The 24,423-nt window shown below is 47.5% G+C and overlaps 1 protein-coding gene across 12 annotated transcripts in view; it reads left to right on the forward strand.

Moving 5' to 3' along the window:
- The window catches only part of LOC149127282 (uncharacterized), a 421,278-nt gene that overhangs the window by 167,253 nt on the left and 229,602 nt on the right, over positions 1 to 24,423 (forward strand). For 10 of the 12 annotated variants that reach the window (XR_016231897.1, XR_016231888.1, XR_016231891.1 and 7 more), the window contains one exon: positions 2,622 to 2,858. The exons of the other annotated variants lie outside the window; for them this stretch is intronic. The gene's annotated coding sequence lies outside the window, so the exon portion shown is untranslated. Of the gene's footprint in view, positions 1 to 2,621; positions 2,859 to 24,423 lie in introns of those variants that run through there. 12 annotated transcript variants of the gene reach the window in all.

Genomic DNA, 24,423 nt, shown 5'->3' on the forward strand with positions numbered 1-24,423 from the left:
ATTTGGATCAGGGGTGCAATCTCTGTGCCCCGCGTGACATTTCTTGAGAGTAATTCACAGTGTGTTCCAGGCAGCTGCCAGGAAGGATGCTGGGAACCTTGTGCAGTTAGGGCTGTGTTCTCCCCCAGTCACTGCAGTGCCCCTGCAAAGAGGCTTCTTAATCCCAGGAGTCTGGACCGTAAGCCCACATCCAAGTCTTCCTTCTCTTCATTTCCTGGCTCTGACCTTGCATCCTGCAGGTGAGAAAGGAGCCTGATCCTTCTGCTGGCTCAGGGCAGCCTGTCTTACTCATAGGACGAGTAAAGCCCACGGCTGCTGGTGAGGGCTTGGCTGAGAGAGGGTGGCCTGCTGGTTTGTGGCCAGAGTGGAGCCTTAGAGAGGTCAGGCAGGCCAAGAGGAATTTGTGGGTTCTTACAGATGAGGATGAAAGACTGAGACCACTTGTCTGTGCTTACAAAAAAAAAAAAAAAAAAAAAAAAAAACATGTGGGGCAGCAGAGTCTGTGCCCAGTTTGGATGGGCTTCCAGCATTCCCTAAATCTTTCCCACTTGTCTTGACCTTCCTTCTCTCAAGAGTTGGTATGGACTTGGACAAACTTGATCATCAGGCATTCACTAAGGGGTTGGGATATCAAGGGGAGACTTTCTCTCAGAGACTTTTCTTAGTCCCAGGGCATGAGGGCACATGGCAGTTTAGCAGCTTCGTGGAGCTCATGTCTCCTGGGCTAAGGTGCATACAAACATGCATACATGATAGATAGTGTGCACAGATTTTTTGTTGATGAAACACCCTGAGAGGTGTGGGTCTATCCTGTCTTGTTTGCCATCAAATCATAGACAACAGAGTCCTTGAAGCCCGGAAGAGAAGGCACTAGGACAGAGACCACTTTGCTCTGTCCTGGCCCAATGTATGGACTCTGTGAGACACTGAAAAGGGGTGCTCCTTCAAAGCACCACTTGGGAGTTTCAGGCTAGGGACTGTGTTGAGAGGAGGCTGGCTTGGCAGAAGGCTATTCTGTCTGGCCGTATTTTTCCAAAAACCTGAGATGAGAGGCTCTTCTGAAAGCCAGTTTTGCAGGAGGACAGGAAGTCAGAACTGACACTGGAACAGCTCTCCCCCGAACACGCCTTCACTCTGAGCTATCACTTTCACTGGCTGGGGAGCACCTTCCATGCTTGGCTTGTTCTCGGAACACCGCGTGCTGAGTTTGTGTATCTGGGCTTTGCAGATCGGGCAGGCTTTCCAGATCACTGGGATCTGAGGGACTCTTTGGACCCTGCAGATCTTTCCCGTCAGCGGGGGTATGGGCTACCCACAGTGTGCCACTGTCTTCCCCATACCCTGCTGAGCTAAGGGAGAAATTACATTAAAACATGAAGTGCATAGATGTACTCCCCTCTTTTAGGGTTAGAGTCTCGGGTGCTGGCCTGGTTTCCAGGAGAACCTCCAGGTCCCTGAGTGTTGAAAGGGAGACACGTTCTGCTTAGTTAGGCCAGGGAGGAATTGAGTTCAAAATGCCTCTTACTTCTCCTCTCCTCTCCTCTTTGTGCTACATTCCAACAGTTATTCCTTCTAATTAAAGTGTTAAATCAGGTTAGTTATCTGGCTGTGATGGGAGGACTCTGAATGCAGATTGTCTTCCATATTTCCTCCTTTTAGGCTGTTAGCATGAGTTTTCCATTTAAGTGTTGTCCACTCCCTGCCTTTGAAGAAGAAGAAACACAGACATTAAAAAAAAAAGAATTAAAAAAAATCTCCACTCTCCAGTTTTTACTCCATTGCTGACAACACTGGCTCCCTAGGCATCGGTGGGTACACATGAGTACCCCAGAGACCCACAGATAAACTTCGTCCAGAACGACTTGGCTGAGTTGCCCTAGACTTTGCCCTGGGAAGATTCATTGCTAACTCAGCCCCTAACTCATGCTGTGGTCCTGGGCAAACAAGTTGAGTTCTCTGGACTCTGTCTCTTCCAGGGTGAAGCAAGGGGACTGGTTTTGGTGGTTTCTGAAGACCCTTCCCTTCTGGACATGCCCAGCTCCATGCTCATCCTGCCCCTCCCTTGAGCCTTCCCCCAGCATGCTCTGCTGCTCTCACAGGCAGGCTTGCTAACACATGGATTTATGTGAGGCACTGACTTCCCCCTGCAGCTCATTTCCGCTGCTTATTACCAGAGGGACGGGATTCATTAGCCTGCTTTGCTTACTGAAGCCTTCACTCCTCAGATTTTATGTAGTGATGGCAGCTTTAACCCCTAGGGCTAACAGCAGCAACATTTCTGGTTGCACTTTATTAATCCTAGGACTGAAAAGTGAGGACTGGAGGGTGGGGAGGAGAACAGAATGCCTCGAACCTTCAATAACTGCGGGTCCCAGTTGCATTGGGGGCATGTGTGGGAATACACAGGCCAGGAAAGTGAGCTGTGGTTACTCCTTCTGCTGGGACATGAAGAGTTAGGTTGACAGTGGTTGTTAGTGGTGCTGGGGGATAGCTGTACCTTGAGGGAAGGAAGTGGGAGAATCATGAAGAAAAACCATTCTAGGGATGAAGGAGAGTAGAAAGAAGGGAGTGGGCTTTGCTTCTAGTTAGTTCTTGGTGGTTAACCTCTGCCTTTATTCCAGAGTCCTGTAAGAGAGTAGACTGAGGAGTCAGAAGAGCAAGGTTGACTCTACACAGCTCTGGTCTTTGGAAGAAGGACTCAGTGACTATGGAACTTGAAGTTGGAAGAATGGAGAGCCTTTGTCCTGGGGACTGGTACTTCTGGAATGTTGGCCACATGAGTAACCATGGAAACTGTGTATTTTGGGTAGCATCAATTCCATGAGGTGTTCAAGATAAAAGTGTTGTGTGCCAGTGAACTCTGACAATGCTGCAAACTCTTTCTCTTGGAAAGTAACAGTATCACTGCTATGGTAATGTCTCTGAGAGCCTATGGGGTAGAGGAACAATTTAATTTTATTTATTTAACTTTGAGGCACCCAATTGGATTTGAGAACAAAAATCATTTAATTTTTGGAATGTCTACTAACCTTATACAACTAGTGCTCTATTAATCAGACTTTGTGCAATGCTACCCCTGGGTGACTCCTGCTGGTGGAAACTATTGGCTTGGGTCTGCTTTGCTGCAGAGTTGCAGCTCAGAGTGCACATGAATGTGATTTAACTTCTCTTTAGATTCTGAGAAATGCACATATATAGATTTATATTTTACTTTTGGTGAATCAACCAAGGACATCCCAAAACTCCAAACTGAAGCCATAAACCAAAAATAAGTGAAATGAAGCTACAGTGAATATAATTGGTGTAACAACTGAAGAAATAGACCACACTACATCCATTTGGGAGATAACAGGATTTGAGGAGGGGGAAAATACAGATGCTAAGTGGGTAGAGGGAGAAGCCTGCCTAAATTAATTCCTCCAGAGGAGGACATACGCATACATACATTCACACAGAGGGAGGGTGGGAGAAAGAGGAGGGAGGGAAGGAGGAAGGGAGGGAGGGAGGGAGGGAGAGGGAGAGGGGCCATAATGAAAGCTGTCTTAGGCTGGCTTCTTGGAAGCAGAGAGCCTGTTAACCTGCTAACATTTTATGGAAAAGTGTGACCCCGGGGCATCAACAGTAGGGAACAGCAAGATGAGGTAGGGAAGGAGGGGAAGCAAATACAGAGGGGTGTATTCCCCGTTGACCAGTCTTTCAAGAAGATCCACATTGAGCTGTTTGGTCCCAGGGGCAATTTTCAGAGACACTGTAAGGAAGAGTCTTGGAATGTCTTGGAACAGTGCTTTGGAGGAGTAGAGAGGAAGAAGACTTCAGCTGCAGGATGGTTCCATATTTTAGGTTAGCATTTTGGGCAGCTGCTGGGAAAGCCCGAGCATCCATGAGTTCACACGGGTGGGATCTGGGTGCCCGAGTTGCTGAGGCACACACCTCACGGTCATGCTGGAGGCCACATCCTGACCCAGCTCGTGCTCCGTGGGGAGGTTGAGCTGTCTGCTGGTTTGAGGAGATGAGGTGATGGTGTTGGCTGCCTTCCAGAGTCTCCACAGAACAAGCCGTCAAGGTCCAGAGGCAGATGGGAGCAAGTGTATCTGGAGAGAAGACAGAGTGATCCTGGTGGAAGGACCATCTAGAGAAACAGTAAAGGAGAGAATCCATCTGTGGGAATGCAGTACATTTTTTCTTCTAGGGCCAGACCTTGAGACCTAAGCATGATGGAGAAGTCTGGCCAGGTGGTCAGAAAGCCAGCCTGCTGACAGTTGTCTTGTGAGGATGTGCAACTGAGGATGGGCATGGCCTCTTTTATGCTTTCTCATCATCTGGGAGCCATTCTTGTCTGGCCTTGGAGATGGAAATCTGTGTTTTGGGGGTTGGTTTTGCCTGTTCTTGCACTCAGCCTGTGACAAGTTTATTTTGGTTCAACTTTGGATCATCTACCCCAGAGACCCTGCCTCCTTTGTGTGGAAACCTTCCTCCTCTCTGTGGGCTCCAGCCTGACACTTGGCAGGCCTGGCTCAGTTGGGAGGCCATCTAGAATTACATGTTCACAGGGGCTCACAAAGATTGTTTTCCTTAAGCTTCTCAAATGTTTTTGCAAAAGAAAAACAAAAGACAAAGTAAAACAATCCCCTGCCTTGGGCAGAAACCCAGAGTGGTTTCTGAGTCTCTGGTCCACAGGCTGTTTGTACCCTGCCTCTCAGAGGTAGATCACCCAGCAAGGTGCTTTAGATCCATGGGGACAAAGTGAGGCTGAGTGGGGATCGGAAGCTGGGGACTGGGCGAGACATCCCTGATTTGGATCCTGACTTTAATCTCAGGTTGCCACTTTCAACATAATAAGTTGCTAGCAGGGTCAGAATAGTTACATAACTTTCCCAAGTTCATGCTGCAAGATCTTGGGTTCAAATGCAGGAATGCCTGAATCCAACATCTGTTTGAGTCTCCCCCTTACCTTGTGGGGTAGATCTGCCCTTCAGAGCTCTTAGGCTTGGCAAGGAATGATGTTCCAAGGCTCTCCTAGGGCCTTCAGTTCTCTGCAGACTGATACCTGTCCTTGGAGGTGAACACTATTAAGATAAACTTGGAATCTGGGGCACTTGGACATAACTCAAGGCTTTCCACACTGTTCTCTTCATGTTCCCTTCAAGGACAGGTTCTCGTGTACTCCCAGAGGCCCTTGTTAGGAATGGGTTTGCTTTTGACATGGCTGAGTGTTTGATCCGTCTGAGCATGTTCACAGCTGCAGCTGCCCACTGCAGAGGTCATTGTGGCCATTCTTTAGGTTCTGGGTGAGGTGGCTCCTAAAGGAAGACCGTAGCAAGAGGAAAGGCTCTTGCCTGCTTTTGTTCTGGTTAATACTTTGGAGATTCATTGAAGTACTGTTTATTAATGCATTTGGCTATAAGTAGAATGCATGAAAGTGTTACTTTAATTATTATTTTTTTGACAGGTAGAGTGGACAGTGAGAGAGAGAGGCAGAGAGAAAGGTCTTCTTTACCGTTGGTTCACCCTCCAATGGCCACTGCAGCCGGCACACCATGCTGATCTGAAGCCAGGAGCCAGGTGCTTCCTCCTGGTCTCCCATGTGGGTGCAGGGCCCAAGGACTTGGGCCATCCTCCACTGCACTCCCGGGCCACAGCAGAGAGCTGGACTGGCAGAGGGGCAACTGGGACAGAATCCGGTGCCCTGACTGGGACTAGAACCCAGGGTGCCGGTGCTGCAGGCACAGGATTAGCCTAGTGAGCCGCGGTGCCGGCTGTGTTACTTTAATTGTGACTTTACTTTCGAGGCATGTGTGCGTTGCTTGACAATTTGGGCTATTTTTTAGCATAACCATTATTTCTTTTCAGAGGCATAATATTCTAGACCCAGAGTTCTCTACAGAAGGCCTTTACCCCCTAAATGTGTAACAATTATGCTAGATATTTCATGTATGTCCCTTTTATTTCTAAAGCACAGGGGTATTCTTCTTCTTTATCAAGGCCATTATAACTTCCCTTTGGAAAATTAGTAAAATATTCAACAAGAAAACACTGGAGCTGAGAAGGATCTTTGAAAATATGTGGTGATCTTCAAATGTGTTACATGCAAACTGGGGCTCCATGAAGAAGTTTCATGAATACCACAAACATTGATTTTATTCACATTTCATTATAAAAACATGCAAACTATTTTGAATGCTCTAATTAAAGCATGTTAAATTCATTTCAGAACTTCAGAAAGTTAACCGGTGTTGCTAGGTGGTTGGGGTAGTATTAATTTCTGTGAAAAGATACACAGTGGGTCAAATACAGTAATAGAAGAAAGCTAAAATGTGGAGTCTGCAAGCAGAGATGTGGGCACCAAGACTCTTTCCAGCTGTGGCTCTGCCATCTTTCCCTGGGGACTTCGGATTTCTCTGTGTTCCTTTGCACTGAGCTGGCAGAAGTACAGTAGGCAGGGAAGGCTGTGTGTTAGAAGAAGCACATCCTTCCTCTTCCATGCTAGTTAAAAATCTGCACATGGCCTCAGTAACTGGGACGAGTTCTGGGAAATGTAGTCTAACTTCCTGGGCAGAAGGAGCTGGGATGGAAAAGAAGGGGGGGTGGTAATGGGCAAGGAAAGGAAGAGGGAAATGGAAGAGGAAGGGGAAGGAGTAGGGGGGTGACGAACAAGAGGAGGAGGAGAAGACATGGGTTTGGTAAAGAACTCACCAGTCCTTGCATTGTCAGCTCATCTTTTTTAGGCACATTGTTGAAAACCTGACCGGTTGAGCTGAGAGGTAACCATTCTTAGACCATTTAACTGTATGAGTCTGAATTTTGAGACTGTGTGATTAAATTTAACTCAAGGTGTCAGCTCTGGGTCTGATATTTTTGTTTTCATGAAAATAACTTTATTAGTCTTATTGTTCATATAAATATCAAGCAAACATTTTACATTTGACTGTAAGAACTGTTTTATGCTAACAAAATGGTACTTTCTACTCCATAAATTATGAAACTCTGCTAAAAATCCTTGAAGAATCTGATTAGTAATCAGGAGCAATGTCTTTATTTATAGGAACGAAGGCCCAGAGAGAAAGGCTGCTTGCCCAAGGTCGCACATTGATAAAAAAACAACTGGTATTTGTGCTTCGACTTCTAGTTCTTAGTCCAGTGCTTTTTCTGCTATTTCAACTTGTTCCAGGGCTTCATGGCCCTCATAACTTGGATGCCTTCAACCTGTTTTTATTGTCTCGGTCTTCAAGGGAGAGGGCAGCTGAAGACAGAGGGTTGTTAATTCTGCCCTGAGATGCAATATCTTGCAATTTTGGGTCCAGTTGCTTCATGAATCAAAATTCAAAGCATTTGTGGGGCATTTATTATTTGCTGACCATTGTGCTGGGAGCTGAGGGTGCAATAGTGTTAAGGGCATCTCTCCAGGAGGATGGTACAGTCTAGAAGAGAAGAGAGGGAATAAATAATGAAATAGAAGTAGAGAGGAATACATTTGTGAATAGGTACAGTGTAGGAAACACACAAGTGACTGAAATAGGGGAATACTGGGTGAGGTGAGCTCGTTCAGATGGAAGAATCAGGTGGCAGTGGACTCCTTGGGCTGATCCTGGGTACATTCGAGGGCTGACTGTGTTAATGAACTATGACCCTAGCAGGAATGGCTTCGTTCCTCCCTGAGCATCACCAGTGAGCTCCTGGGTCTGGGAGTGCAGGTCCTATGCGTTTTGTGTGGTAGCAGCCGCATAAAACTGTTAGAGGCTGCAGAATGTGTACAGAGGTTAAAATAAGTACAAATAATTAAAAAATGAAAGTGAGTCAAGATTCCTCTAACAACTAAAAAAGAAGAGAATTTTCCCTCCTGACTGATGAAGAGGCTAAGCAGAATATCAAAGATATATAGCTTTCCTATTCTTTTTGAAAGGGATAGATAGGTTGGGGAATTTTTAAAAATTAAACATTCAGTGACATATTTGCTGGTGGCTTTCCCTTCTTTCTGAGTTTTGATGGCTATAATCTGCTCTGGAATCTTCCCACATAGGTAAAAATGAAGACCAAGGAGGCAGTCATGCATGGAGTGTGTATTGAAGTGGACATAGAGTGCAGAGCATGGGACAAGGGGTATATGAATGAGGTGTGTGTTGGGCTAGGTGTCTAGCAGGGCACATGGAGGTTACTCCCATTTTGGCAGCTAGGGGGTGCAGTGCTGTGAGCTTCAGGAGCACCTGATTCACCTCCCTAGTTTTCTGTTCAACAAGACTGAGACCAGAGAGGGGAAGCAGTGTGCTCAGGGGTGCACAGTGGATCAGTGACAGAAGCCAAGACTGGAACCCCAGGATTCCCATTCTCACATCAATTTGTTCCAGAAGTCCAGAGGCTCTTCCATTGAGAAGTCCTAGAGTAGGGCTTAGTCTCAAATGAAACAAAATTATATTCCAATTGAGAAGGCCTTACCTTCCATCTTCTTTGGGGGCTGAGTGTGATATGGCTCACATGATAAAGGGATAGGGATTGAAAGTACAGCCCAGTGTGACCACATAGCCTCGTGGATGCAGAATACTCTGAGATCAGATGGGAGAAAAGTGATAGAGGGCAATTGTTTTTCACCATCTCAAGTTGAAATTGTGCCCCTGCTGAAACCCATATATGTCCCCATTACTTTATGGGTGCAATGATACTTTATTTAATTTAGCAAGATTTTCTCTTTTTTCCCTTTCCTCTTCTCAAAATATTTGGATAAGTTTATATAAAGAAGCTGTGAGGACAAGGAATCTAGTATAATTTTCTGAGCTCTTGGAGGGTTTATGTCATGTTTCCTTTTACTCGATACATTCTCCTGGCTTTAGGTGTCCTTGACATGTGGCTGAATCCCAAGTCCACATCCCTGTGGTGAGTATCCCCCCACTTGGATACCTACCTTCACCTCATTGTCCCACAGAAAAATGTTGAACTCAACATCTTTTCCCTGTTTTGGGCTGAGTTCTCCAGAGAGCAGACAGAGGCTGAGACCAAGACTCCTGTACTGAATTTGTCCCAGTTCTCAGAGAAATAGAAACACTAGAAGTGTGTGTGTGTGTGTGTGTGTGTGTGTGTGTGTGTGGTGGGTATAAATATGTATAAGGAGAATTTTATCTTAAGGAGTTGCCTCCATGATTACAGACTGGAAAGTCCTGAATCTGTGGGAGTGAGCAGCAGCTTGGAGCTGCAGGAAGGGTTGATGTTGCGGATGGAGTGTGACTGCTGTCGCCTGCTGCAGAATTCCCTTTTGCTTGGGGAATGTCAGTCTTTTGTTATGGGTGGCCCTTCAGTTGCGTACTCACGGAGGGCAATCTGCTCTACTTGAAGCTCATGTTAACCTCATGGAAACATCCAGAACAGCGTTTGATTATGGATCTAGGTACTGTGGCCTAGCCTCGGTGATGAATAAAATTGACCATCAAGTGTGTGAATAGCATGTTCGGGAAAATGATCCCAAGGAGGAGTAAGGGAAACAGAGAAACAAGAAAGGAGAGCATGAGATCACCACAGAGGTGAATGACCTACCCAGATGCCCAGCCAGGGGACCTGTGTTTTTCTCTCCCAGTCGCCCCCTGGTGCTACCCCGCGCACATCTGGGTTGTGCATATGTGAAACCAGTGTCTCCCTCAGGCACACTGGTAACCACAGACCAGGGTCACCGTAGGCAAGTGCTCAGGCTGGGGCTTAGCCAGGTCTTCTCTGTTCACAGTGAGTGGCATTGGCAGTGAAAGCCATGGTGAGGCACAGCTGAGAGGCTGGGGAAGGTGGCCAAGAGGTGGCAGGTACCTTCTCCCAGTAGCATTTTCCTCCCTGAAATCCTTTGTTGTGGGGCCTGAAACTGCATCATTCTTGCCCCCAAGCCTTGGAATCTTTGTAGATTCCTCTGTTTCCTTCCCCGTTCACATCCAAGTCAGATCAGTTGCTTCCACTTTTTCTCTTGTTAGTATGTCTTATGTGTGTGTGTCTCCTTTGCAACTCTGGTGCTGTCTGCCTCCCATCTAGTCCTCATCAACTCTTCTCTAGGTTCTTGAAATAATTCTTCAACTGGTCTCCCTGCCTCTGGCCTTGGACATCAGCCCTAGTAACATCTACACAATGTGTGCCTGACCATGTAGTGTTTCTTGTTTAAAATCCCTTTTACAGCTCTGAAGTCTGAAGAATACATTTCTCCCAGCTCCTGGGATTGGCACACAAGTCCTCTGATGCCCCACCTCTATGCTGTCCCACTGTCTCTTGCTCCTTGGTGCTCTGTTCCTTCAGGGGGGACAGCTTGGCGGCTACTCAGGTTAATGTGCTTTTTTTGATAGGCAGAGTTAGACAGAGAGAGAGAGACAGAGAGAAAGGTCTTCCTTTCATTGGTTCACCCCCCAAAATGGTCACTATGGCTGGCACGCAGTGCCAATCCAAAGCCAGGAGCCAGGTGCTTCCTCCTGGTCTCCCACGTGGGTGCAGGGGCCCAAGCACTTGGGCCATCCTCCACTGCCTTCCCAGGCCACAGCAGAGAGCTGGACTGGAAGAGGAGCAACCGGTGCTCCAACCAGGACACAAACCCAAAGTGCCAGCTGCCAGCACCACAGGGGAGGATTAGCTTAGTGAGCCTCGGCACCGGCCAATGTGCTGCTTCCTGCTCTGATGCCTTTGAGCATGCTATACCCTCTCCCTGGAATGCCCTGCCCCTCTTCAAGTTCACGTAGTAAACATCTATTGTCCCAAGACTAAGTTCATGTGTCACCTTTTTTTTTATTTAAATATTTATTTGAAAGGCAGAGTTACTGAAAAGCAGAGGCAGAGAGAAAGAAGTCTTGCATCTACTAGTTCACTCCCCAGATGGCCACAATGTCTGAAGCTGTGCTGATCCTAAGCCAGGAGCCAGGAGCTTCTTGCAGGTCTCCCATGTGGGTGCAGGGGCCCAAGAACTTGGACCATCTTCCATTGCTTTCCCAGGCTGTAGCAGAGAACTGGATGGAAAGTGAAGCAGCTGGGACTTGAATCAGCACCAATACGGGATGCTGGCAAGGCAGGTGGTGGCTCTACCCACTATGCCACAGTGCTGGCCCCACATGTTATCTTTTAAAATGATGTTTCCAGAGCCTTTCAGATGGAGAATGGACCACCTCTTCTTTGGTACCCTTCCTGCATCCTTTCAGACATCTTTCTTGGGTCTGTATCACACTTAATTGCACTCACTGTTAATGTGTCTGTGTTTCTCAAACGCACAGGAAGTGCCTTGACACCAGGGTCCCATCCAGGTCATGTCTTTGTATCCACATCATGTAAGGATTAGCCTGACACAAAATAGGTGCTCAATCAGACGGTTACAGGGGAGGTTCCGTGCTGAAACGGCTGATGCAGGAGGCTGTCTAGGACCCTGAGATCCTGATGTGGGAGGCTGGGAGATGAGCACATTACATCTTCCGGCAAGGCTGAAGCACAGGTGAGGGCCTGGCGTATCTGGATTGTGTTAGGGACAGACCTGCCCAGTGCAGGGGGATGGATTCTTCCACCCCTGTGGAGCCCCTTTCTCCTGCAGTGTGAGCCCTGAGATGCCCAGCATCTGGAGGTCTTGCCAGGGGAGGTTACGTGTTGGCCCATCTCCCAAAGAGCCAGTGCTTGTAGGTCCTGAGAATTTGTTTCCTAATCTCTGCTTACAGGACTCAGAGAGCCTGGAATTCTCATGAAAGGAGCCTTTGTCTGATATGGGAATGGCTTTGGAGCTAATCTCTCCTTGGATGCATTTTAATTCACTTTAATGACTCTGCCTCCTGTCAGGCTTTTCTTCTGCGAGGGGGGTTTGTTAAAGAGATTAGAAGGAGCGAACATGAGCCCCCCCAATCTAGCCTTCCCCAGAGGGAGCTGGGGCAGGGAAAACTGTGTTCTGCAGAATGTATTAGGATGCTCTGGGGGTGAGAGACGGAGCAGAGCCAGAGCAGGGAAGCTATATATCTAAGAAACACACTCAGGGCTAAACACCCTGCATGTGCCACGCCAGGCACGTTCAGCCTGCTGTATCCGCCCCCTCCCAAGTGGTGGAGGTCGAAGCAGACAAGACAGGATGATGTCATCCCTAGGCCACTGTCCTTTCTCTTGTATCTCTCCCTACCGCTCCTCCAGTTTTGTATAAACACAGCTGTTTGTGAGGAATGCTGGCTTGGGAAACCATAAACCGTCTGCATTAATGACCTTTCCTCCCCACCGCACACCCCTTCCTACTGAATGTGGGAGACTGGGATGCTTTCAGTCCAGCAGACTCATTGTCCTCGTGGCTGCCCCCCCAGGCCTTTTGGTTTTCTAGTTGGGGCTGTGGGGACTGGATTCCAGGACTGTGCAAAGCCCAGCAGGCTGTGGCCAGAAGTTCATCAGCACTCTGGTTGCAGGGGACACTCATGACCACCTGTGGAAGAGCCTGGGGGAAGCAGAGAGGGGAGGAGGGCTTCTCTGCTCCAGGCGAGGGGGTGCTTGGAGGAGACTGGAGGGCAGAAAGAATCCACAGTGGCTGCAGGTGCTCCTGGATCTGTCGACTTGGCCTCAGAGCTGCCCACTTCAGGGAAACCAGAGGAACAAGGGGCCACTGTGGGCTTTGGGCTCCCCCTTAGTGTTGAGCTATTGAAGAGAGAGAGTTAGAATAACTCCACCCTCGTCACAACAGCCCAGCCCCACTGCCAGAGCATGCACAGCCATGACTTGGGACCAAGCGCCTTCATCCTTCCAAACATTAGGGGGCAACTCAGGGGAGAAATGAAGCCTGAATTCCTTCAGTCCAGCTTCTTTTGAAATCCAGCAGCCCTGCGGCCACAATCTGTTAGTAGTGGTTTCCTGCTTCCAGATGGCGACCTCTGGGCCTTGGAGGTTAGGATGGATTTCATTCAAGCTACTGAACTTGGCATTTTGGCTGGGAACTTGCTTCCTGGCCCTGTATCCCCTCCCAGGCTACTAATCCTCTCTTAGTACCCACTCGCTCACATGGTTTTGTGGTCACAGCTGCAAAGGAGGAGTAACAAGTGCTTCCCAGGCCTCTCTTCCCAAAGACCAGGCACCATAGCAAGGGGCCCAGAGCAGTCGTCATTGTATAATGAATAGGGGGCTGTGCTGGAGAAACAGGGATGTGTGGAGAGCCTGCAGTCTTCTGACATCTCCTGTTGGGTTGTCACAGGGAGAGAAGACAAGCCTTCATCCACTTCTCTATGTTACGCGGAAATCATAAAAACATGGCATTAGGCTACTGGTTGCCTCTCTTGCCTATATTTTTCTGAGGAAAATATAGTCTTCTTACACTTACTGGCTACTTGCCATGTGTTGGGCAGGATGTTAGAGGTCTGCGTCTGTTCCAGTGTTGTCCTTGCCACAACACAGTGTTGTTGGGCGGTGCTATTTTATGGTTAACAGCAAAGAAACCAAGACAAAAGTTTAAGAAACTCTATCTGAGTCGAGTGTTTGGCCTAGCAGTTAAGATGCTTGTATCCCTTGTCTGAGTGCCTGGGTTTGATACCCTGCTCTGGATCTTGCTTGCAGCTTTCTGGGAGGCAGTGGTGATGGCTCAAGTAGGTGGGTTCCTGCCTCCCACATGGAAGACCTAGATTGGGTTCTTGGGTCACAGCTTCAGCCCTGGCTCAGCCCCAGCCATTGTGGGCACTTGGGGAATGAGCCAGTGGATGGGAGCACTTTTTCTCTCTCCTTTCTTTCTCTTTCTCTCTTGAATATAGATATAAAAAAGGAAACTACCCATCGGGTTAATGGGATGGAGTCAGGATTCATATCAGTTTGCATTTTAATATCCATACCTCCCAGGAATTCAGAAGAGAAGCAGTAAGGGTAATCAGAACTGACAGAGTGCTTCCCAGGCACTCAGAAGAGGGGTGCAGTCAGACAGAGGGGGCAACTGTCAAGCTGAAGTGGTTTCAAGGATCCAAAATCACATCCCTCACCTCTGTAGATATTCTCTGTATAGGCTGAAATTGGACATTACAGAGCTATTCCTTTGAGTTAAACCTTGCCCACTGCCCCTTCCACCCCTGTCTTGCTCTGTTTCTGAATGCAAATATTTTTGGGAGAGGAAGTCATTTAGCTATTAAAACACTCTATTTAAAAAACCCTTCATTTTCTCTATAAATGTTTTACTTTAAGTTAATTGTGTTCCTTGTAAAGTAGTACTTAACAAGCAGTTCACATCAGAATAAATGTCTGGAAGGGGATCTCTTAAGGAAGTTGAGGAGTGTTAATCTTTGACATTTATTGTAAGTGCATTTTTAGTAATTCCTAGACATTGATAAAAATCTGTTAGCAGAAAAAGATCTCTTTTTTTTTTTTGTAAGCAGTAGAAAATTTCACTCTCTGATCCCAAAGAAAAGATATGCTTGGTGTTAACTTTCTGACATAATTTACATAATTGTAATCTCAGGATTCTGCTTCAAAGAAGGCGCTAGGAAGATATGTTGCACTGAAGCTTCAAATATAATATGGGTTTATATTTGTAAAAGCACTCAGAAAAACCCTAGCGTTAAGTGAGCGGAAGCTATCATTATTTCTCCCAGGAATTCCAAGGAAGGAAGAGAGTTGGCAGCAGTGGACGGGGCGGGGTGGGTGGGGAGTGATCTTCTAGGACAATGTTTTTCGAATATCTTCTGTAGACCTCTGAGCCTTGAGTTGTTAATGGCTTCTGTGTTTTCTGGTTCAATGTACTTGAGAAACACTGGGTTAAACAATGTAAAGCATGTTTCCTTACCATTGAAACTATCAGAACTTGTAATATATAACTATGGGTGGTCATTCTCCCAGGGGGTGGACACTGTAGTACAAGGGGTTTCCAAAACATATTTGACCACTACAGAATCTTTTTTAGAGAGGGTGGAGGGGAACTTGGGGATTGGTGTGGCATTTCATGAGATCAATATTCCCTGGAACACAGTTGGAAAAATAAAACCCCCATCAATAACCATATTGGCTCTAAGACTCTAGATGCTAACATGAAGTTTAAGAAAAGCAGGGATTTTGATTCCTGGTGAAGGAGACAGAGAGGTGTAGATTTACAGATGGACATGCAAATTCATATCGAAGACTGAGTATGAGGACTTGAAAATGAAGATACTTTGACTTGGCCATATTAGGTGCTTTTCATCTTTAAGATCTGCCAAGGTCCCAAAGTTTGATAGAGTTTGTGTGGAAGAGACAAGCATTGGGTAGTAAAAAGACCAGTCATCCTCCCTGATAGCCTAGGGCCAGCCTTCAGGTCTGGCTACCCTCCAAGCCATTCTAGTCACTGCTGTGAATCTTGGCATGTCTTTGGTTTTGTCACATTCCAAGGTACAGAGAGTTCAGTGCAACCTCTTCTGTCTGGCCCTGCAGTTATGACATTGTGGTTCAGGTTGTCTGCCTTCAAATCCTAGCTTCACCACTTACAAGGAACCCAAGCTTGGGCAAATTATTGAACTTCTCCATGACTCAGTTTACTCCATCTGTAACGCAGGAGTGGTAACCTCTCTTGATTAGAAATCATGAGGACCAAATGAAGGCCACCTGCCAAATATTAAGAACTCCAGGCAATCTTAACTATTGTTTTAATGATTAAGGAAAATTTACTGCACCTCTCTCCATCTTTGTTTCATGTCACAACTTCCACTTAGAATGCCTTACCTATCCCCATCTTTACCTGCCCTAAACGCAGCAAGATACACCTCAGTTCTACTCACTCTATTAGTACTTACTGGGTCCTTCCAATTTTCCCTCTAAATCCCCAACATGCAGCTTTGATTTCTGTGCAATTTGTTTCATCATTGGGAAGATTTCCAATTCATCTTTGACTTCCTGGTACCCAATATGATACTTCCATCGACTGGGTCTTCACTAAGGGTCGGCTGAACTGTTAAATTTCAGAGCCTTCTGCTGAGATAGACATTCCTTGAGAGAGATTATCCCTTAAGTACTTATCTGTATGCACATCCCTAAACATTGGTAATTTAGTACAGATTAGTGAAAATGGAGCCTCAGACAGGCTAGGCATAGAGGTTGTAGAACACAGAGAAGGGGATTGAGCGTGTTCAGTGCTTACATGTTTTAGATCATTGTTTCCAAGAGCTTCCCAAATGAAAATATTCTGTCCCACTTTTCCTATTGTCCACTGTGTATCTGGATTTTCACTTGCTTTTTGTATGGTTAGAGAGAGTAGAAGAAACTCGGAGACAACTCCTGCCTGCAGCCACAAGTTCACTAGTATGGCTTCAAGGCTATAGGTCTCTGTAGCTGCCACCTCATTTCCCTTTTTCATGTTGCAGATAGTCTGAGGACCTGCCTTGCTGAGCACTGTGCTGGAGTGTGGGAGACAGGGACTTGGCAAGTCAGACCTGATCTCTTGCCCTTAAGAAGCAGCTTGCAGTCTGATGGAGGCTACAATCAAATAAATAAAATATGCAATCGCCAACACCAATCCATCTTTGATACACAGTAGACATGTCATCAGTGTTAATTTATTGATGGGTGACTGGATAAAAGAACAAAGACAATTCTTGCTGCAGGCTTTCCCTGCAGCAGGCAGAGCTGCTTTGCTATGTTGGGTCTCATAGATCCAGGAAGTCCATTCACAGAGGTGAGACCTGAAGTTTGACCACCATCAGGGCCAGGCAAAGATTGCTTTAGAAATCCTATCTGATACATGTACTGTTTCTCTTTCTGGGGGAAGAGAGCCGCCTTACTTTCTCTTTTTTTTTCAGCCTTTGAAATGGTGCATAACCCTGACACGTGACATGCCCACTGTCATCTCTCATAGAGCTCTCTGAACTCTTTGCAGAAGCCATGAGCTACTCCTAGCACACTTGCCACCATTGGTATGTCAGTGGCTTCAGTGTAGGCCCAGTAGGGCACATCCTGGTATTCTCAGGACTAAGACACAGCAAGTGATTGCTGGGGGAGTGAGAAAATGTCCTGCTTGATGCCTTTAAACAGAGGCTCAGCTATTACCTCCCAGCTCCTTGTGTGTCTGAAATCCAGACCCTGTTAACAACCCCTTTGCCCTGACCCTGACTTGAACTTTAGTCTGCTAAGCTGAAAAGAGAGAAGGACATGGAATGGGAAGAGGGGCAGACATTTCCCTGGCTCCATTGGCCATTCCACCCCCCTTGCCCACACATTCCAAGGCAGGTCAGGAGCCAGGTGGAGCTGGCTGTCATACCTCCAACCCCAACAAGCAGGCAGGAAGGCCTGGGCCGGAACTTCTGCAGCCCATGGAATTTTTGGGCAAGGTCACAGTGTGACCTACAGCTGAACTGCTGAGGCCAGGTCTCATATCCTAGCAGCTGCTCCCTGGGTGGGAGACTCTGGGAGGAAGAAAGACCACGTGGAAGACACAACCCCCAGAGCACCTGGGCAGACTGCTTTTCTTCAGTTTAGAGTCATTTCTGCAGAGCTGCATTGTTTTTTCCAGCTGGAGAGAGCTGTGGAAAGAGGTCCCCCAAATCTGAGAATACTGAGACTAGAGATGAAGCTCAGGAGAAGATCAGGAATGGGAAGTCACCCCCTTCCTGTGATCCCTGGAGAGAGTGGGGCGATGAGAAGAGGGGAGGGGAGGAGAGGGAGAGAAGAAGAAAAGGGAGAGAGAAGCACCAGGAAATATTTCCATGATATTCACCTGTATGCATATGAGACAAGTGATGATGCTTCATGATTCTGGATAAACCCTGGAGCAGGTAGAGCCCCACAGAACTGCTGAAGACACTGAGGCCAGGCAGAAGCCACTTGGCTCTCATCTTAAATTCCAAGAGTCCCATGAATTCCTTTCTAGGAGAAGTGAGAGAATGCATGGTCTGAAGTAACTTAGGTAATTCTCTCTTCCACCCTCCTTGTTTTTCAGCTCAAGCCTCTGAATGTAGTCATGTTTTGTCCCAAGGTGCTGTAGTTTGAATGCATCTCCCAGAAAGCATGTGTTGGTAATGTAATTCCTGATGCCACAGTGTTGGGAGATGGACCCTAATTAATGCCATTATCGTGGGGGCAGGTTTGCTGCTGCTGGAGTGAGATCTCTATAGAAGGAAGAGCTTGGCCCTTTCTGGCTCTCTCTTGCCCTTTTTCCATCCACCATGGGATGACACAGCAAGAAGACCATCTCTAGATGCTGGTTCCTTGATCTTGATTGACTTCCCAACTTTCAAAACGTGGGGAATAAATTTCTCTTCTTTATAAATTACCTAGTTTGTGGAGTTTTGATATAGCAGCACACAAGACAAAACAGTATTGGAGGTGGAGTCCTGGCAGTCCAGGAAGAGTGATTGAGAGGAGGAGGTCCATGGTGCCATTTTGCTTGCTCTCTCATTCCCTACTTGGTGGCCAATGTCTTCTCTGTGAAGCAGGGATTGCTGCTGCCATGTTGTGGTGGAGAAGTTGGTGGTACTGAGAAGCAGGAGGCTCATAAATGCAACCTGCTATCCCCTTCCTACTCAGGAATGCTCCCGTCCTCAGAACCTGGTCCAGTCTTTAAGTGGCAGAAATTCTCAGGCAGAGGCCGGTGCTGCGGCTCACTAGGCTAATCCTCCGCCTAGCGGCGCCGGCACACCGGGTTCTAGTCCCGGTCGGGGCGCCGGATTCTGTCCCGGTTGCACCTCTTCCAGGCCAGCTCTCTGCTGTGGCCAGGGAGTGCAGTGGAGGATGGCCCAGGTGCTTGGGCCCTGCACCCGCATGGGAGACCAGGAAAAGCACCTGGCTCCTGGCTCCTGCCATCGGATCAGCGCGGTGCGCCGGCTGCAGCGCGCCGACCATGGCGGCCATTGGGGGGTGAACCAACGGCAAAGGAAGACCTTTCTCTCTCTCTCTCTCTCTCACTGTCCACTCTGCCTGTCAAAAAAAAAAAAAAAAAAAAGAAAAAAAGAAATTCTCAGGCAGGGACAGAGTGGTTTGCTGAGTTCTGGAGCTGTTTTGGACCTTGGCATGGAATTCACAGCTTCGAAGGTAACAAGGACTGGCAGAGGATACACCAAGTTGAGGCCTCCTAGGAAAGAGAAAGGGCTGAAAGATGCCTGATAGATACTCAAGAGCCCGCCTCACCTAGCAACTAAGCATCCCATAGAGGGTTGTCAGTACCTGTGTGCCTCCTGGGTAGATTTTTTTTTGACAGGCAGAGTGGACAGTGAGAGAGAGAGAGACAGAGAGAAAGGTCTTCCTTTTTGCCGTTGGTTCACCCTCCAATGGCTGCCACGGCCAGCGTGCTGCGGCCGGCGCATCGCACTGATCCGAAGGCAGGAGCCAGGTGCTTCTCCTGGTCTCCCATGGGGTGTAGAGCCCAAGCACTTTGGCTATCCTCCACTGCACTCCCAGGCCACAGCAGAGAGCTGGCCTGGAAGAGGGGCAACCGGGACAGAATCTGGTGCCCCAACTGGGACTAGAACCTGGTGTGCCGGAGCCGCAAGGCGGAGGATTAGCCTATTGAGCCACGGCGCCGGCCATCCTGGGTAGATTTGACATCGAGGCCATTGCCCTTCTCCAGCCTCAGCTGACATGTGATTGCCTTTGTCTGTTCCCTTCCCTCTGGCCCCTCAAATTGTGATAAGGTTGCAGGATAGGTTTTGCTTCACACCCAAGGCATGAGCTATAGAAATTTTTGCAGGAAGTGACTGCATGATGCCATCTTCCTCTGAAGCAATCCAAATAACTGGATTCGTTCAGAAAGGTTAAACCCCTGGCTTAAGGTCCTGCACTGCTGTTGAATGTCAGCCCCTGTGCTAGAAACAGGTCTTTCCGCTAGACAGGGAGAATGTCAGTGTAGTGGAAATGATGTCAACCCTTTGTGGGTGGGGCTATGTGTAAAGTAGGCAAATTTTACCCTTAGGCAAGTCCCTCTATTTCTTTAGACCATGGTTTACGAACTAATATAGTAAAGGAATCTTATTATAAGATACTGAAACACCTTCCAATTCTAAGAACCCATGAATAGCTTTAGATCATGAGTCTCTTCCAAGAACCTGACAACACTTGTTCTATTAGATCATTTAACTACAGATTACTTGTTTAAATAGTTTCCCAGGAGTGACCCAGAACATCCTACATAATAAACCAGTTGTTAAATCATAAACAATATGGACAGGATTCATCATCATTGTGCTTCTCAGCTGAACATCCCTGGGGCCCTCTGGTTGCTTGGACACTCTGCTTCATGGAGTGCTGTCAGGGATTCCCTGTGTGGGTGACCACTTTTCCAAGAATCAGAAAACAGACTGTAACAAACACTAGAGATGTGGAAAAAATGTGCTCCTTTGTTGGATGCAGTAGGACTATGAAGAATCAAAGACATTTGTGTGATTATTTTTCAACCTCCTGTCTTCATGTTCCTGTGCACCAATCCCACACTCCATTACTATCATGCTGTCAGCTTATGGATCACAATTCCCACTTAACTACTTGTTTAGAGTATTGTGTTTCCTGGAGTTGTTCACAGGAAATCTTGAAGCCTTCAGATTCTTTTTTTATTTTATTTATTTATTTGACAGGTAGATTTATAGACAGTGAGAGAGAGAGACAGAGAGAAAGGTCTTCCTTCCATTGGTTCACTTTCCAAATGGCTGCTATGGCCGGTGCTATGTTGATCCGAAGTCAAGAGCCAGGTGCTTCTTCCTGGTCTTCCATGCAGGTGCAGGGGCCCAAGCACTTGGGCCATCCTCCACTGCCCTCCCGGGCCACAGCAGAGAGCTGGCCTGTCAGAAGAGCAGCCGGGACTAGAACCTGGCGCCCATATGGGATGCTGGTGCCACAGGCGGAGGATTAACCAAGTGAGCCACGGCACCAGTCCCTGAAGCCTTCAGATTCAAAGGAATATATAAGGGAATATGTAAATAAACTTTACATCCCTTATAGGGCATTTCTATTGTCTTTTTTTTTTTTTCCCAGCAGTTTCACCTGAGAACTCTTGTCCTGAGTCTCTTTGGGGAAGTGCCAATCACTATAATGTTGATCAGACTTGAGTCATGGGAGCATCCAGGAGAACAGTGGAATTAGACACACCCAGCCACGGACCTGAGTATGTAGTAGGGCAGTGATCCTCCGAAGGACATTTACAAATGGAGGAGGTGACTGTGTATCCCACTGTGACAGCCCAGCAGACAAGGAGTTCCTGTCAGGACGATCTTTCAGAGCCTGTGGTATAACCACAGGAATGTAGCCACATGCCTGTGTGGGACCAACCTGCTGCTCTGCTTTCTGAGACGAGAGACCTCTGGAAAGGTGTCTATGGCGAGGTGGGGTAGGAGTGCCGGGAAGGCCTGGGGAACTGAGCTAGGGAGGCGATACCTATGTTGAACTGAGTTTAGGCTGTGTATATGGAAATACCCACTGCAGCTTGAGTCATTTTCACATTGAGAGCTCAGGAAGGCGGAAGAGGACCCAGCAGGAGCCAAGATCTGCAAATAAAACTGCCATCAGGTGAACTATGTCCTAGTGCTGTCCTAATGAGAGAGTGTGGCGCTGTGGTCAAGCTGGCCTCCAGGGCACTGTGGGGCTCTGAATTTGCCGATCCCTGCTGTTCGCTTTACCATGGCATATGTTGGCCTATGCAGGCTGACAGTGTGCCCCAGCAGGTCTCCACGATACTTATAGAGGCTGTCCTCCTTCTGAGCCCTCCTGGTAGCATGGCTACCTGTCCTCAGTGCTACGTACTTCACAGTGCAGGAACACCGGGGTGCTGCCCACACTGGGTCTCCCCTGTGGACATAGGAGACCCTCTCAGAGAAATCTGAGACCACCTGTCACCTGTGGGCCTCTCTAGATGGGACAGTGGAGATGGCTCCATCCCTTAATTTCCAAGAGAAGCTCAGAGACTCTTGCCTTTTCCCAGTTAGAAGGTCAGGGGACCTATCAATACCCAGAGCTTGAGTCACAACCCATTGATGGACACAGAGCCTGGGTCAGGTGGCCAGAGGGGAAGCAGTAACTAGACTTCATGAAGGCCACACAGTTAGTTTCTTAGCTTTTTGGTAGACTGAGGGCACCAGAACCTAGAACTTCACGTGTCAGTCATTTTTTTCCCCTGTTATTCCATCTCTTTATTGATGTTCTCTGAGTGAAGGGAACAGGCAAAACAAGATGGTGATAGTACAATGAGCGTGGGCTACCTGCTGTGCATGATTTTAGGTTACGTGAGTATTCCTCCAGTGTTTCCTTGTCATTCATAGAGTGAGAACATAGTCATAGGTCATGACTGCAGTTTGTTGCTTCTCTTTAACCTTGTTCCCTGGAGGCTGCTAAATAGAGCTGCAGAGGAGGCATATCCTGGGTCACAAGTCATGTTCTGGCAGTACTGAGGTGGGAGGCAGTGTCCATGCAGGCATTTGATTCTAGAACACTACAGAGAGGGCATTGTTTAGACTCCTTGGAGGTGGTCTGCATTCAGTCTATGGAGGTTTGTCTCTTCGAGAGCCGTCCCACAGTGAAAGGGGCTATGCATGCCACTGGAAGTAGTTGAGCAGAGGCTGAAGGGCCAGCAGACAGGGAAAATGCGGAGGAAATACCTTGTAACTGTGAGCTCTAAGTTCTCAGCGGAATCAAACTCCTCTGAGCCCATGATCTACTGTGGTGCTCTGCTGCTGTCCTTTCACTGTGGTCCTGGTCTGACTTGGACGCTATGGCTGAAGTCCAGGAAGGGCAGACACCAGGCTAGACCAGGAAATACCTTGCAGAGGCTGTGCACCTGCTGGGCCCTCCTCCCAGGTCTCCATCACCACCACTCGGATTAATCTCCAGGATGATAAGCATTCCCCATCCTTCTGACACCCACTTCTCTGTGTGGCTTTCTCCATTGCTCACTGCCCAAGTCCACAGTGTTATTCATTTTATTTTTACCCTCAGAGGAGACACATGTGAAGAGAAAGAGTACTTGATTTCCTCTCCTCTATAATGGGAAAAGGAGGAGATAGTTTGGAGTATCTTTTGCAGCTTAGACATTCTGGGGTCTGTTCAGCCAGCCCCACTGAGGCAGTTCCTCATTTGCCATTATGTATGCAGCTTGGTCCATGTCATTCAACAAGTCACAGTGTTCAATGCATCTTCCTGACTGGTGGCTCTTGGAGCAGGTAGGAGCCCCTGCATGATGCTATAGTTTTGTGACTTCTCCTGGGGTCTTCTGGAGTTCCACATCTTCATGGCTGTCCTGCTTCTACCCACATCCTTCTCCCTTCCCTTCCTGAGTTCCAGATCCCCGAGCAACAATGACACCTCAGCCCTCCTTGGTGGCAATGTGGTGTGGGAGATACACATACAGACACAGACTGAGCACATGCAAGGCAGACAGTATCGTAAGGCAAAGAGAGATGAACAGAAAGACCCATAAGTAGAGAGACAGGAGAGATTGGGTAAGAGTATTGGAAACGAAGAGTGGAGAGGTGAAAACGGAGGATAGAGAAGCAAGATTTGAGCTCTGGAGTCATAAGTCCAGGTCCTATTTCTTTTTTTTTTTTTAAAGATTTATTTATTTATTTGAATTACGAGAGAGAGAGAGAAACCTTCCATCCACAGGTTCACTCCCCAAATGGCTGCAACAACCAGGGCTGAGCCAGATCGAAGGCAGCAGCCAGAAGCTGCATCCGAGTCTCCCATGTGAGTGGCAGGGGCCCAAACACTTGGGGCATCTTTTGTTGATTATCCCAGGCTTTTAGCAGGGAGCCGGATTGAAAGTGGAAGAGCCAAGATATGAACCAGCACTCATATTGGATGCCGGAGTTGCAGGCCATGGCTTTACCCACTATGCTAAAATGTTGGCCCCCAGGCCAGCCACTGTGAGTCACTCTGATCCTCATTTTCTCATCTGTAAAATGTGCATTGTTTATTTAATCTAATAAATATTCATTAATTTCCACTTTTTAGGTAACTGGGATACTTCATTGAACAAAATAATTTTTAAAAATCGTGCTTTCTTGTGAGTGGAGATCGCAAATAAAAATTAATGTAGTGAGGCTGGCTCTGTGGCGTAGCAGGTAAAGCTGCCACCTGCAGTGCCGGCATCACCTATGGGTGCCAGTTCGAGTCCCAGCTGCTCCATTTCCGATCCAGCTCTCTGTTATGGCCTGGGAAAGCAGTAAAGGATGGCCCATGTCCTTGGGCCCCTGAACCCACATGGGAGACCTGGAAGAAGCTCCTGGCTTCGGATGGGTGCAGCTCTGGCCCTTGCGGCCATCTGGGGAGTGAACCAGCGGATGCTCGCTCACTCTCGCTCTCTCTCTCTCTGCCTCTGACTGTGACTCTGCCTTTCAACTAAATAAATAAATAAATAAATCTTCAAAAAATATAGAAAACGAAGGATTTGGTAGATTAGAAGGAAGATGCTATAGGATGTTCGTCTGGGTTGGTAGCAAATTAGGGTTGAACTTTGAGGAGTTTGTTGGAGGAAGTGCCTGTGTAGGGGAATATAGATGATGCTGGAGAAGGCTCCAGGAGCCACAATATGGCCTTGCAGATGGGACTCTGAGT

The sequence above is a fragment of the Oryctolagus cuniculus genome, chromosome 3 (genome assembly GCF_051225735.1).
Source record: "Oryctolagus cuniculus isolate XC-2025 breed Fujian yellow rabbit chromosome 3, ASM5122573v1, whole genome shotgun sequence".
NCBI lineage: Eukaryota > Metazoa > Chordata > Mammalia > Lagomorpha > Leporidae > Oryctolagus > Oryctolagus cuniculus.